Genomic DNA, 12,213 nt, shown 5'->3' with positions numbered 1-12,213 from the left:
TTCTCAGACACAGGTTTTTAGACAATTCTTTAAGCAGAGTAAACCAATACCTTTCCACACCATTTTATGTGGAATGTTTGGGGTTTGGAATCTAGTTAAAGTATAAATGGCCTCTCAAGGGACTGTCCTAATTTGATTGTGCTTTTACTGGTGTAGACTGTTTGAGCTTTTTAGAATTGGATTTGCTAGAGTTATGTGTTATCTGTCTTTAAGAGAGCTATTGTTAGAATGTATGGATTTTTAAAAATAGTACATTGCTTTATTTGTTCTTTAATTACAAACGTAATGTTTTATAAATAAAAATAAATAAATATTTAAAGCCAATAAGATCAGTTGTTTCAGCCCTCCAGGTTTAATCTTTGTTAGAAATTACCTGACTTGAGATGAATTTAGCTGCCTTGATGTTGCAATCTCTGATGGCCCATAGAGTCATGTGTCACACCTTTGCCTGCTTTGATGCAATGAGACAACCTGCATTTCTAGGGTCTATGAGCAGCTATTGCTGAATGAAGCAGCAGCAATTATATAATTAAACCCATGGTTTATGAAAGTATATTGTGGGTGTAGGTTGACTGGGTGCTCTGGTAGCTTTTGCCAAAAAGGGAAACATCTTCCCTAGCTATTTATGAGTTAAGGGAAGGAAAACAACACTGCACCACTGATTTCTCCTTTTCAAGACTCCAGAGATTTCCCATAGTTCAAGAGAGGGATAATGCAAGGCCTCTTCATACAGCATGATTATCTTGCTGAATAGGAATCGGTTGTCAGAAGCAGTGTGATCACAGGGTCGCTGAACTGTAAAACTGGCAGTGACTTGAGGCCTCTTTAGTCAATGTTCCCCTCACCCATTTCCTAGGCAGAATACATCACACTGTGTGGCCACATATTTATCCACCTTGTTGCTTACAGTTACATTCAAACACTATGTAAAAGCGGTACTTATGGTGAAGCTAAATTGTTATAACAATTTGTAGAAAGGGGCCCTCTTGAGTCTGTTTCAGCAAAAACAACTAAGGCATTTATTATGACATAAGCTTTCATGGACTTGAGTCTACCTTATCACGAGAGAGATCTGGAAGAAACAATATGCATCATGTCAACTGAAGATGAACAACTGAAGCAGCAGGAAATTTATCAAGAGATGATAGATTGGAGAAAGTGTGGAGGGATAACATTCTTAGGAGGAGGACTGATTTCTTTCTGATATTTTAGTTTTGATGCCTGCCTTGGAAATTACTACAAAAAAAATCCTTCCAGTAGGAAATTACTGTTGTAGTTTAGTTGGTGTTATGGTTTGGGCTAGGAATGGGTGCTGAGATGTATTTTAATACTGAGTGATGTTTGAATTTGTTAGCTGCCTTGAATTTCTTTTGAAAATTAGGCAGGATTATGTTGAGCAATTAGTAAGCGGTTTTGTTTAAGGCATTAACATTTAAATCAATTACTTAATTCAAGGTACTTCCTTTTCTTGGTGATTTAAATTGTCTTTACTTAAATTACTTCACATAGCATAGTATTGAGGACTTTGAAGTCTCTTTTTTTACAAAGATGGATGCAGCAACTCAGGATTCAGTAGCTTGCCAGCCCCTGTTTTGTTTCCTGTGAATTAGTCTAATCTAAATCTCAACTCTCAGGTGTGAATTCCTGCCATTTGAAAACAAAGTTTTCTTAAAGCCTCCATCTCTGATGTCTTATTCATCTTACAGAATAGATTTAATTGCTACTGTAAAAGTTAGAAAATTGACAGATGGTATTCCAAACAACCTCCACAGAGGAAACTTTGACTGTATCGCAAGGCTTATACCCCAAAATTGTTAATCCTTCAGGAAAGGCTCCTGTTGTGAATAAGATTTCCAGAACAGGAAGGCAACCACATATATTGATTTTGCAGGTTCATCTAGGCTGAGGGCCTTGAAGAACTTGTACAAAAACAATCAATATAGTTGTCTTTCTTCTCTTGGGGTACAGATTCATTTAACAGACAATGACGGTGCTTTTTCACCTTGCTCTTCGTCTACATTGCAGTCACTAGGTGACAATTTAATGCTAGCAGCACCGCTAACTGCATTCTCTTAGGCTTGGGGTCCACCTTTAGCCCAAACCTGCATTTGGGAACCCACTTTTTCATTCTTTTTTACCTTATGTTTGTGTGATGGTACTGCTCCTCTTGGAAGACTAATGCTTAAAGAAAGGCAAAGTAACTCCCAAAAAGTCATCAGTAGAATTGTCACCTTCTGAACCAGCCATTTGATGATATGCTGATGCCATCATATGAGAAGATTCTTCTTTTAATTCCTGCAATTGAGGTTGCTATTAAAGAAACAAGAGCAGACCAAGCTGTCTTTCCACCCAGGTAATTTGGCAACCCTACATCGACCATGTTTTCCAAACAGATGCCTCAATATAATTTCCATTCAAGGACTGATTCAATTCCACCTTCTCCACCCCCGGCAGTCTTGCTTAAGAGAATGGTTGTGGAATGTTGTGGCAGAAGTTCAACATAATTGCTGTGGGTTGGCATCACATTCTTCTTCATGAAAATCATATGGTAATTATTTTAGCTACAGGTCTGCAGATTAGTTTCCAGCAAGAGTTCCATGAGACATTAAATTGCTCCTGTGGGTAGACTGCTTGCAACACAGGCTTTTACACAGACGAGCAGGCAAAAAGGGCTAATCTGAAGAGGCTGAGCAGTTGGAGGCCATTGGGCCAAATCGGATAGATATGACAGAAGCATCCCACAAGTTGCCAGCTCAGAGGTAAAAAGAGGCCTGTGGAAGGGACAACATATGTGGCAAGAAGCCTAGTCAGTAGGCCACTTGTGGCTTTGGCCCAACATCTCTTACTCCCTTTTCACAATGCCCTCTCTGGCAAAACAAATGACTGATCTGGGGCCTTGGTGGTTTATAGACTGCTTACTCAGCTTTTGTATGTGTGGGTTTGTAGAATTTATTTGCTAATAGTTAGGTCACCATGGCAAATCTGGAAAACGTCCCATTTCCCTACAAACCATTGCTTCCTCGTGGCCTTCAATATCTGTAAGCTCCATGATGTTGTAGCTCATTGAGGGAAGAAAGACTCGTATTGGTGCTGACCACAATCTGCTCTGTTCTTTTACTACTGCTTTGTCTCCCGGATAAAATCAGCAGTTAACTTCAACTGCAAGTAGACTGGAGAATTACAGGCAGAGCAATTTGTATAAATGGCATTTCTGGACAAGCTGATATAAGCTTAGCAAAAGAGGAGAGCAGTTGGGAGCTTGCATGTGGAAAACATAAGGACAATTACTAGGCTTGGAAAATGTGTGTGTGATTGTTTTTGAAAGGATTGTTTCCCCTGCTTCTCATCCTACCAGGGCCGCAGGAGGCCACTTGCTTCTCTCTGCAAAGCCATTTTGCAAAATCAAGGCCATGAGCCTTAATACATATTGCTATTTCTTTGGCTGTGGCAACAAACTGGTTTGCCTCTCAATCAATGAGCAAGTGATAGAAAACAACTTTTCTAGTTGGATTAAAATGGCTATTTCCAGGCTGCAATCCTAAATAAGTGTATTAGGAAATAACCCCCACCCACAGTAGCATTTACTTCCAAGTAAACATGCATGTTGAATCATTGACAGCATTTGGCTATAACACTGACCATTAACCACGGTATTCAAGTCAGCACTCGTGGCTTGTTTCTCCCAAACATATCATAGGGTTGCCATACATCTGGAATTTCCCAGACATATATGGAATACTGCAGCCACAAGTAGTGTCCGGGCGGAAATCAGCAAAGTGTCTGCGACATTTGGCAAAACCCTTACATATCACCATTGGGAAGCAAGCTTTGGGTTCCTTGCAATAACTTCGTCTGATACATACATACAGTTCCTCCTGGGATTTGTTTATTCAGTAGTGGTGTGTGTGTGTGTGTGTGTGTGTGAGAGAGAGAGAGAGAGAGAGAGAGAGAGAGAGAGAGAGAGAGAGAGAAATAAAAATAGAGAGACAAGCTGCTCACTACCCAATTGGATTTTCCAAGAGTACAAAATATTGTCTGACAAATACCTTGGCACTGGCTTTGGTTAAAAGAAAATCTCATCAAATAAAGACCATTCTCTCTATATTTATGCTTTAGTGATATTTATTATTTATCACCTCTTATCTATAATTCACTGACCTTATTGTCTCCTCAGTGTCCTGTGACAAGTAATAAAGACACATTAGTTTCCCCCCCCTTTTAATGCTCTCCAGTATTTTAAGAAAATAAGTAACATTGGTAGATCATCTTTCATCTAATGACTATACAAATTTGCACAGAGATCAGTCCTTCCCCACTGTTGCTAAAAGCCACAAGAAGAGATGCTTAGTAGTGAGAGCATCACATTCTCTCCTGCATTAAGAACAGTGCATGTAAAGCAGTGATGGGAATCAGATAATTTTTCTGCTTTGTACCTAACCCAAGGCATGCCTGACCCTTAACCTACTCAATCATTTCCTGGCAGAGCCAAACTCTTCTGTTTTAAATCACTCTCCCACACAGTAGCTAGCAAGCATCTTTTCAGTGTCACGTTACACCTGTGTCAATCAGCGTTGCCCACATTTCATCTCTTGCATTCCTGCCAAGAGTGGGATATTTGTTCAGCATTACAAGTGCCATCAGAGTGTTTTCCATCACATACTCAAAATATACCTGTGCAGGCATGCTGTCCAGAAGGCTACATTTGTGAAAATGAAGATTGAGATTGCCCGGATTTTCATAAATGCACAAGCTGCAGTGGCACATAGGAGGCTAGTGGCTGCATGTTGCCTTTCTCTTGAATGCAGTGCAGTGCACTCAGTTATGAAAGTCTGCCCATCTTTGAGTCTCTGTCCACCTTCTTTTCCTGAGCTCTTTTACTGGTGTGTGTGGGAGAGGTACAGTCAGAAAGTTGAAAATATGAGGAAGATAATGGAGGAAGGTGTTTGGGCAACCTGGTGGGAGGAAGCCCTTGCTATGCCTCTTCCTTCTCGTAGTGGGTGGTGATTTGTAGACATTTTGCTAGGTTTTCTTCAGCTACTTCCCCATGATTTGTTTACACTTCTTCATCTGCGTTCTGCAGATGTAATGAAAACCTGCTATACTACTTTTAAAATCATTTCCCATGAGCAAAACACACCCCAGTCCCTTACATACTTTTTCTTCATCTGAGCTACCTTTTGAGACATTTTATCTACCCCCTACCATTCCCACTAAATCTCTCCAGTTTGTTAGCATCTTCTTTAATGTTGGCACCTTGAAGTGAATGCAGTATTCTAGATGAAGTCTCAGAATGGTGGAGCAGAATGGCCCCTTTCAGATTTGGGATCTTATGCTTATGTTGAAACCGAAACTTCTCAAGGTCATGGTTCCTTATGAGCAGTTTGCTTTCAGGAAGCTCCCTTGTGCAGAACAACTCACCCATCTGCCTCAGTATTGTCTGCATTGACTGGCAGCAGCTCTCCATGCTTTCAGCCACAAGTCTCTTCCGGATCTACCTAGAGATGTCAGGAATTGACCCTGGGATCTTCATGCAAGACAGATTCTCTTCCAGTGAGCTACAGCTTTGCCCTCTCTGTTCCTCCAACACCTTGCTTAACCTCATCATCTCTTTAATCAGTTACTCTCCAAGTTGTACTTTTTAATGGCAGAAGGTTTGGTTCAGGGATGGGAAACATGTGGTCCCTCAGACGTTGCTGGGCTATAGTTCCAGTCATCCATGAACATTGGCCCATACTCACTGGGACTGATGGGATTTGGAGTCCCTACAACATCTTTGGTGTCCACTGGTTTCCTATCCCCTGCTGCAATGCAGCCTGTTTCTTTGGCAGCCTACAGAATATGTGATATCTTGGGAAACCTATCAGAGATTTCAGAGAGGACAAAAGTTGTGTGACTTACAACACATTTGTGTTATCACCGCAGCTGAGAAATGCTGACGTTAATCTACAGGCAAAACAGTCGATCCCAGCTCTGTATCATATTATCAAGCAGAAATATGTTTTATTTACACACATTCCAGTTTCTTGAATACTAGAGGTTTTAAATTCCTGAACTATATGCATGCAAGGATTGATGTGTAATCTTGGTCTAGTAACCCCAAGGCATTAGTTATATTAATAAAGTTAGTGCATCTTGTTTATTAATCTAGATTCAATCCCTTTGGGAGTCTAACAATGACATTGTAAGGGAGGCAAGGGAGAGAAGGTGCCTGTAGGAAGATAGTGGAAGGCACATTTTTCTCTTTACAATTCGCCATAAAGTAACTGCACATTATGATGTACAATCGCTTCCTGGGAGCATTTCAAAACATTAAAAAAACAAACCTGTGCAGCCATTGTGGAGGTATTAGCTGGTCTGAGCAGTTGTACAATGTTAAAGGAAAGAAGACAGACCTTGAACCACCTCGTATATATACTACATGCCTTTGTGTATATTATTTGTTTGTTGATTATAAGGCTTAATCCACAGACCTATGTTCCGATCTCTGCGTAGGTGCGGAAAGCATTTTTAGTTTCTTCTAATTTCTCTCTCTCTCTCTTTTCAAAATTATGTTGTCAGCCAGTTTGGGTATTTTACTTTAAATGAAAATATGTGATGAAATAAACATTTTAATAAATCACAATTTTTTCCTTACACGCAAAGTGAAATTTATATAAAAAGGGGGGATGAGATGAATATTGTGCCCACACCTCTGCTGTTCTAAAAATGAATCTTCCTTTCATCACCTTAAATCTCCTTTTCCTGCCTAGCGTGTCACAACATGGTTCAGGTGGGGCGTTCCCTGTATCGTTCCAATTTTAGTAAATGTGCTGCAGAAGCCAGTACTCTGCTGGGGTCTTCCACTAGGCTAAGAAATCTTTTGCTAATGCATCCACTTCATGTTTTAATCATGTCAGAAGCTTTCTAATATGTATGTGGCAGAAGCAACTGGATTTACCTAGAATCCCTAAGAAATCTAAGCAGTGTGTTTAGCCAGGTGGAGAGACTTCTCCTCCACTCCAAAGAAAAGAGATGGAAAGCGAACAAGATTAGAACAACGTTAAGCCAACTATAACCCAGGCTTCGTTCAGAATGCTGCAAGAGTATTTTAAAAGTTCACTTGTTTACTACAACTGTAACCTGTCCTACTCATAACATGTCCAGAGCGGCATTTTAGGCTTACAGCAGCCCTGCAGATAAATCAGGCTGAGAACAAGTGTCTGCTAGCCCACCATTTTTGTGCAATGTTGGATGCAAAGGTTCTGTGCAAATCCATTTTCAGTATTCGTATACTTTGTATATAAGACATATAAAGCCACATATGTGAAACTTTAATACAGTGGAACCTCAGGTTACGTACCATCCTCCTTACGAACACTTCGGGTAACGAGCTCCGCTAACCCGGAAGTAGATGCTCCTGGTTGCAAACTTTGCCCTGGGATGCAAGCGGAAGTCGCATGGCAGCAGAGGAAGGCCCCATTAGCGAAAGCGAGCCTCATGTTAAGTACGGTTTCCAGTTAATAATGGACCTCCACAACGAATTAAGTTCGTAACCGGAGGTACCACTGTAAAAGCTAATTTGTAGAAAGCATGTTCTGGACTGCACTTGTCCAGCAGTGAAAATTCAGATGAAGGAGCTATCAGTTTTCCGACATTTGTACACACTGCCATGCAACAGATTGTTGCTAGGAGCAAAGTGATATATAGTTTAGTTATTAACTTCACTGTTGAAAAATGAGGGGACTTCAGTTCCCTCTCCCGCAACTCTCCAGCTTCTTTTATTAAGATGCTGAAATACTTTCTCTGCCCCAAAGCTATTAGAAAAGGATGCAGAGGGCTTAACTATTTAAGTGAGGCATTGTTGATTACAGGACAAATCCTTGTGAGCTGCTATGGGAGCTTCTTCTGCATGGCCAGGTCCCATGAAACACCAGTGATACCTGTACAGGAAGCAAGAGGTCAGGAGGCTCCCAGGAAAGGGCAGCAGGGGCTTGGCATGGAAAACAGCCATGGCACCTATGCACCCAACATGGTTCTTGCATACAAACATTGCTTCTGCAACAGAAGACCTTTAACCACTTGGAAGCGTCCCCCTTGCAAGAACAGAAACATGAACCAGCCTCAAGATATTTAAAATGCCAGGAGACCGTATCCTGTTTGTTGATTGTGAAACCTCTGAACTCTCGCTGCGCATCATATGTTTGCAAACATTCATCTCAAATGGCCTTTAAAAATGAGTGAAAATGAGTTATATCCCCAGAGCACAGACTTGGCAGACAAACTATAAACACTGCTGCTGGGCTGGCTATGAATTGAGCTCATAAGTAGTCTGTGCTAAAGCTGTCTCTTTGCTTTTATACCCTCATCCTTCCTTTTTCTTTTTGCCCCTTTGTTTGTGTCATTCGTAGCTGAGGATTCTCTACTCATCCGCATATGCAGGCTTTACTGCAAGGAGATGCTTGTATACCGGGGATAAAAATCCTATTGGCCATTTCCCTGAAGTCCTAGTCACTGAAGCAGCAGTGTACATGGGAGACAGCTCAGTGATAGAACACACATGTGATTTGTGTGCAGAAGATGCTGGGTTCAATACCTGACTTCTCCAGGTAGGGCTGAGAAACATGCCTATCTAAAATCCCAGTGAGCGCCTACTAGGCTAGACAATGCTGACCTAGATGGGAAATGATCTGAGCCTGTGCAAGGCAGCTTTGTGTGTTTGGTATTAAGCCTCTGAGCCAAATTTTGCACCTTCGTGGGCTGTAGAAGAGGAGCGCTCATAAGCATGCTATCAGGTGGATTAATGGATTGATCAACCCTTAAAGCCTTTTAAGGAGTTCTTGAGTGTCAAGGATAAGGAACTTATGGCTCTCCAGATGTTTCTGGAATACAACATTCCTATCCCCTGTCTGTTGGTCATGCTTACTGAGTAGATCAGTAATATATGAGAAGGCTACTTAAAAGGTGGCTTGCTGACCACTGTAATAATCCTTTGTTAATATGCTGCTGCAGGAATGTGTTGGGTATGTTTTAGGACATGCTCCCACTTTATGTTGAGTGATGGCAAGGCTCAAGATGCCTGACCCTGGTCCCATCAATTCCAGGGCAAGGACACATCTGTGAGCTGTTTCCAGGCAAGAGCATGGGCTACATGGAGCTATAGTCTGACTCTTTGTAAGGCAGTTGCATCTGCTTCCTGTGAGTGAACCTAAAGTATGGAGCCTAGCATTGCCCCCGGAAGCCTTTGCAAAGTCCAAGCATTCATCATTGGATGCCCGTATGCAAAATCTTCCCTTCAAGTAGAAAGGTTGAAAGCTATCAAGGTAGATAATTATTTTATTTATTAAATTTTTATGTTGTAAATTTTTATGTTGTGTTGCACAACATAAAAATGCAAAATGAGAACACAAAATACATAATAAAACAAAAAAACTCCTCCCAACAAACACAAAGGCCATAGAATGTTAATCAGCCAGATGTGGTATGAATCCATGGGTTGGTGGCTTAGGAAAATAAAAAATGTTTTGAGACTATGAATCAGTTTGAACACCCACCACTTTGCACAATTCATTTTATCTTATAATGATTAGGACTTGAGTCTATCAAATAACAAGTCTTTGTGGAGGACATTTGCACAGTCTTAAAGCATAGATGGGGAAAACATCCAGATGTTGCTGGACTACAACTCTAATTATGCCTGACCTTGCTGGCTGGAACTGAAGTAAGTTGGAATCCAGGACATCTGGATTCACTGTGATGTCCACGGGTTCCTCACCCCTGGCAGAAATGGTCACCCAGATGATGAAATATTCCAAGTACACATTACGGTTACCATTTTCAACAGCAGCATCTGTCATATGAAGCCATAGTTCACTCCAGGAGGTATATTGATTGTGCAGTGGAGATGATCAGATCCTGGTGTTTCTAATGCCATGGTTTTTCTTCTCTGTATCCACATAGCTAGTAAATGGGAACATTTCGTTCACAAACCACACTATAGATGCCTTAGAAATGTAGCTAGATATCTATCTGTGGGAGCAATGATTCCTAAATTGTGCCAAGACACACTATCTTGATTGAAAAGTTAACCTAGAGCTTTCCAAACTGTGTATTGCGCGACATGTTAGTGGGTCGGCTGCAGTGTGTAGTTGTGTCACACAAACACAATCTGCTCCCAGGGCTGGAAAGGGGTTAGTTTAACCTCCGGTTTGCTAGTAAAACTGAATTACTGTGTCACAAAATGAAGCATGTCTAAAAAGTGTGTCACCAACATGTAAAGTTTGGAAAACTCTGAGTTAACCCATCGTGGTGGAGGTACCCATTACTCTGTGTCCGTTGCATTGGGGAAGCTCTGTGCAGCATTGATCTCCTACCTCCTGACAATATATGGCTGGCAATATCCTTCCAAGGGAGAAGAGAAGACTCCCTGGAAAAGATTCCCTGGAAAAGACCCTGATGTTGGGAAAGATGGAGGGCACAAGGAGAAGGGGACGACAGAGGACGAGATGGTTGGACAGTGTTCTCAAAGCTACAAACATGAGTCTGACCGAACTGTGGGAGGCAGTGGAAGACAGGAGTGCCTGGCGTGCTCTGGTCCATGGGGTGACGAAGAGTCGGACACGACTAAACGACTAAACAAATCCTTCCAAGGAAAGGAGTAAATGCACCCCTGGATTCCTTGATATGATCCATTCTATAACTGAAAGGCCTGAGGGAATCCTAGAAGGGTCATTGTTGACCAGAAAGCACAGTCCCACCCTGAGCCTTGATTGACTGGGCAAAGGGTGCCATTGGTGTGAGAGCTGATTAAGATATGTTAGAGAGTGGTACAGCCCCAGATTTAATCTGTGTGTTGAAGGTGGTAGTGATTTCCTAACAACTGTCTGGGAAACACCAAGCTGTACTAGCTACGTGCCAGTTTCCAGTTGCCTGCTTGAGAGTGCCTTCTTCACAGAAGTTATGTTACATTATTCAGGTAATTAACTGCCCAGGGCTGCTTGAGACTCTGCCAAAAAGCTCCAACATTAAGATGCTGCTGAGAGAGTTCCATGAGTATAAAGTGCCCTAATGGAGGAAACAAAACAATGTTATAGAGAAGAAGGATGCTTAATTTATTAAGAATTGGAGAAGGGGGGATGTGTATTAGAACGAAGGAGGGAATAAAACAAGACCAGAAGGCGTTACCATTGAGAACATCAAAAGTATGATTGAAGAGCATTTATTTTAAAAATATTCACATAAAGTGATAGGTGTGAAAAGGGTCGAGACATTTCTTAGGAATGAATTGGCACTTTCAGGTTCCAGAAGCCTACAAAGATATATGAGAGAAGGTAGGCTGTATGCACAGTAACCCATTTGTAACACAAAATATGTAGTTTTCCTCAACTCTGAATCATTCATACTCGTCTTCAGCCTGCTGTTTTCAATTTAGATTGATTCTAGATCATGCTGCCCACAAAGGTAGCGCCCTCCCTTGCTCCCCCCCATTTTGATTGCCTCCTCCCCTTGTGACATCCCTTGTCCTCCCCCCCTTTTTTTTTTTGCCCCTTTGCCCTTTCTCCTGCTTCCTTCCCCTTGCCGTACCCCCCCAGCCCTCTTTCCCAATCACTACTTCTGACTTCAGTAGGAGGACAACAGATGGCTTCTCCCTGACAAAGCCCTCTGATACATAAAAATGGATTAGGCCAGACAAGTGGCTGAAGATTTATCATCAAAAAAAAAAAAAAAAGAAGAAGAAATAATTGGTACCTAGTTGAAATTTAGAGAAGTGGAGCAACATAATAGAGTCCGGCCTTTGAACATATCTGCTCCCCCCCCTATATAACTTCTAGGAAATAATACAACAGAAAGAGAACAGAAGGGGAATACTCTTGGGTGGTGTTTTGATTCTGTGTTCAGTTAGGAAATCTTCACGACACGGTCCCCTTTCTCATTTAGGGGTTTCACCCCTTTCCATCAAACTCCTCTTTCTTTTCCCCCGAGCACCCCCCCCATTTTACCTGCCCGTCCCTACAACTCCCTTCTAAAGAAGTATTGGTTATAACTGTTAAAGGGGCGGTGGTGAAGCGTGATCGCCTGAGTAATTAAGTGGTTTGTATAAGAGTGTACGCCCTTTATGGGAAAGCTATAAAAACGTAAATTTACTTTGTTTGTAAATATAGGAAGGGGAGGATGGCAGGGAAGGATGGGAAGAAATCAGTGGGCACCCCTGCAGAGAGGAAAACCTCACGTCACGAG

The 12,213-nt window shown here is 41.7% G+C and overlaps 1 protein-coding gene across 2 annotated transcripts in view; it reads left to right on the top strand.

Annotated features, from left to right (window-relative positions):
- The window catches only part of SYT12 (synaptotagmin 12), a 66,385-nt gene that overhangs the window by 32,081 nt on the left and 22,091 nt on the right, over positions 1 to 12,213 (top strand). The gene's annotated exons all lie outside the window — the stretch shown is intronic.

The sequence above is a fragment of the Podarcis melisellensis genome (genome assembly GCF_964234715.1).
Source record: "Podarcis melisellensis genome assembly, chromosome: 1".
Classification (NCBI taxonomy): domain Eukaryota; kingdom Metazoa; phylum Chordata; class Lepidosauria; order Squamata; family Lacertidae; genus Podarcis; species Podarcis melisellensis.
This window is presented reverse-complemented; position numbering and strand designations above follow the sequence as displayed.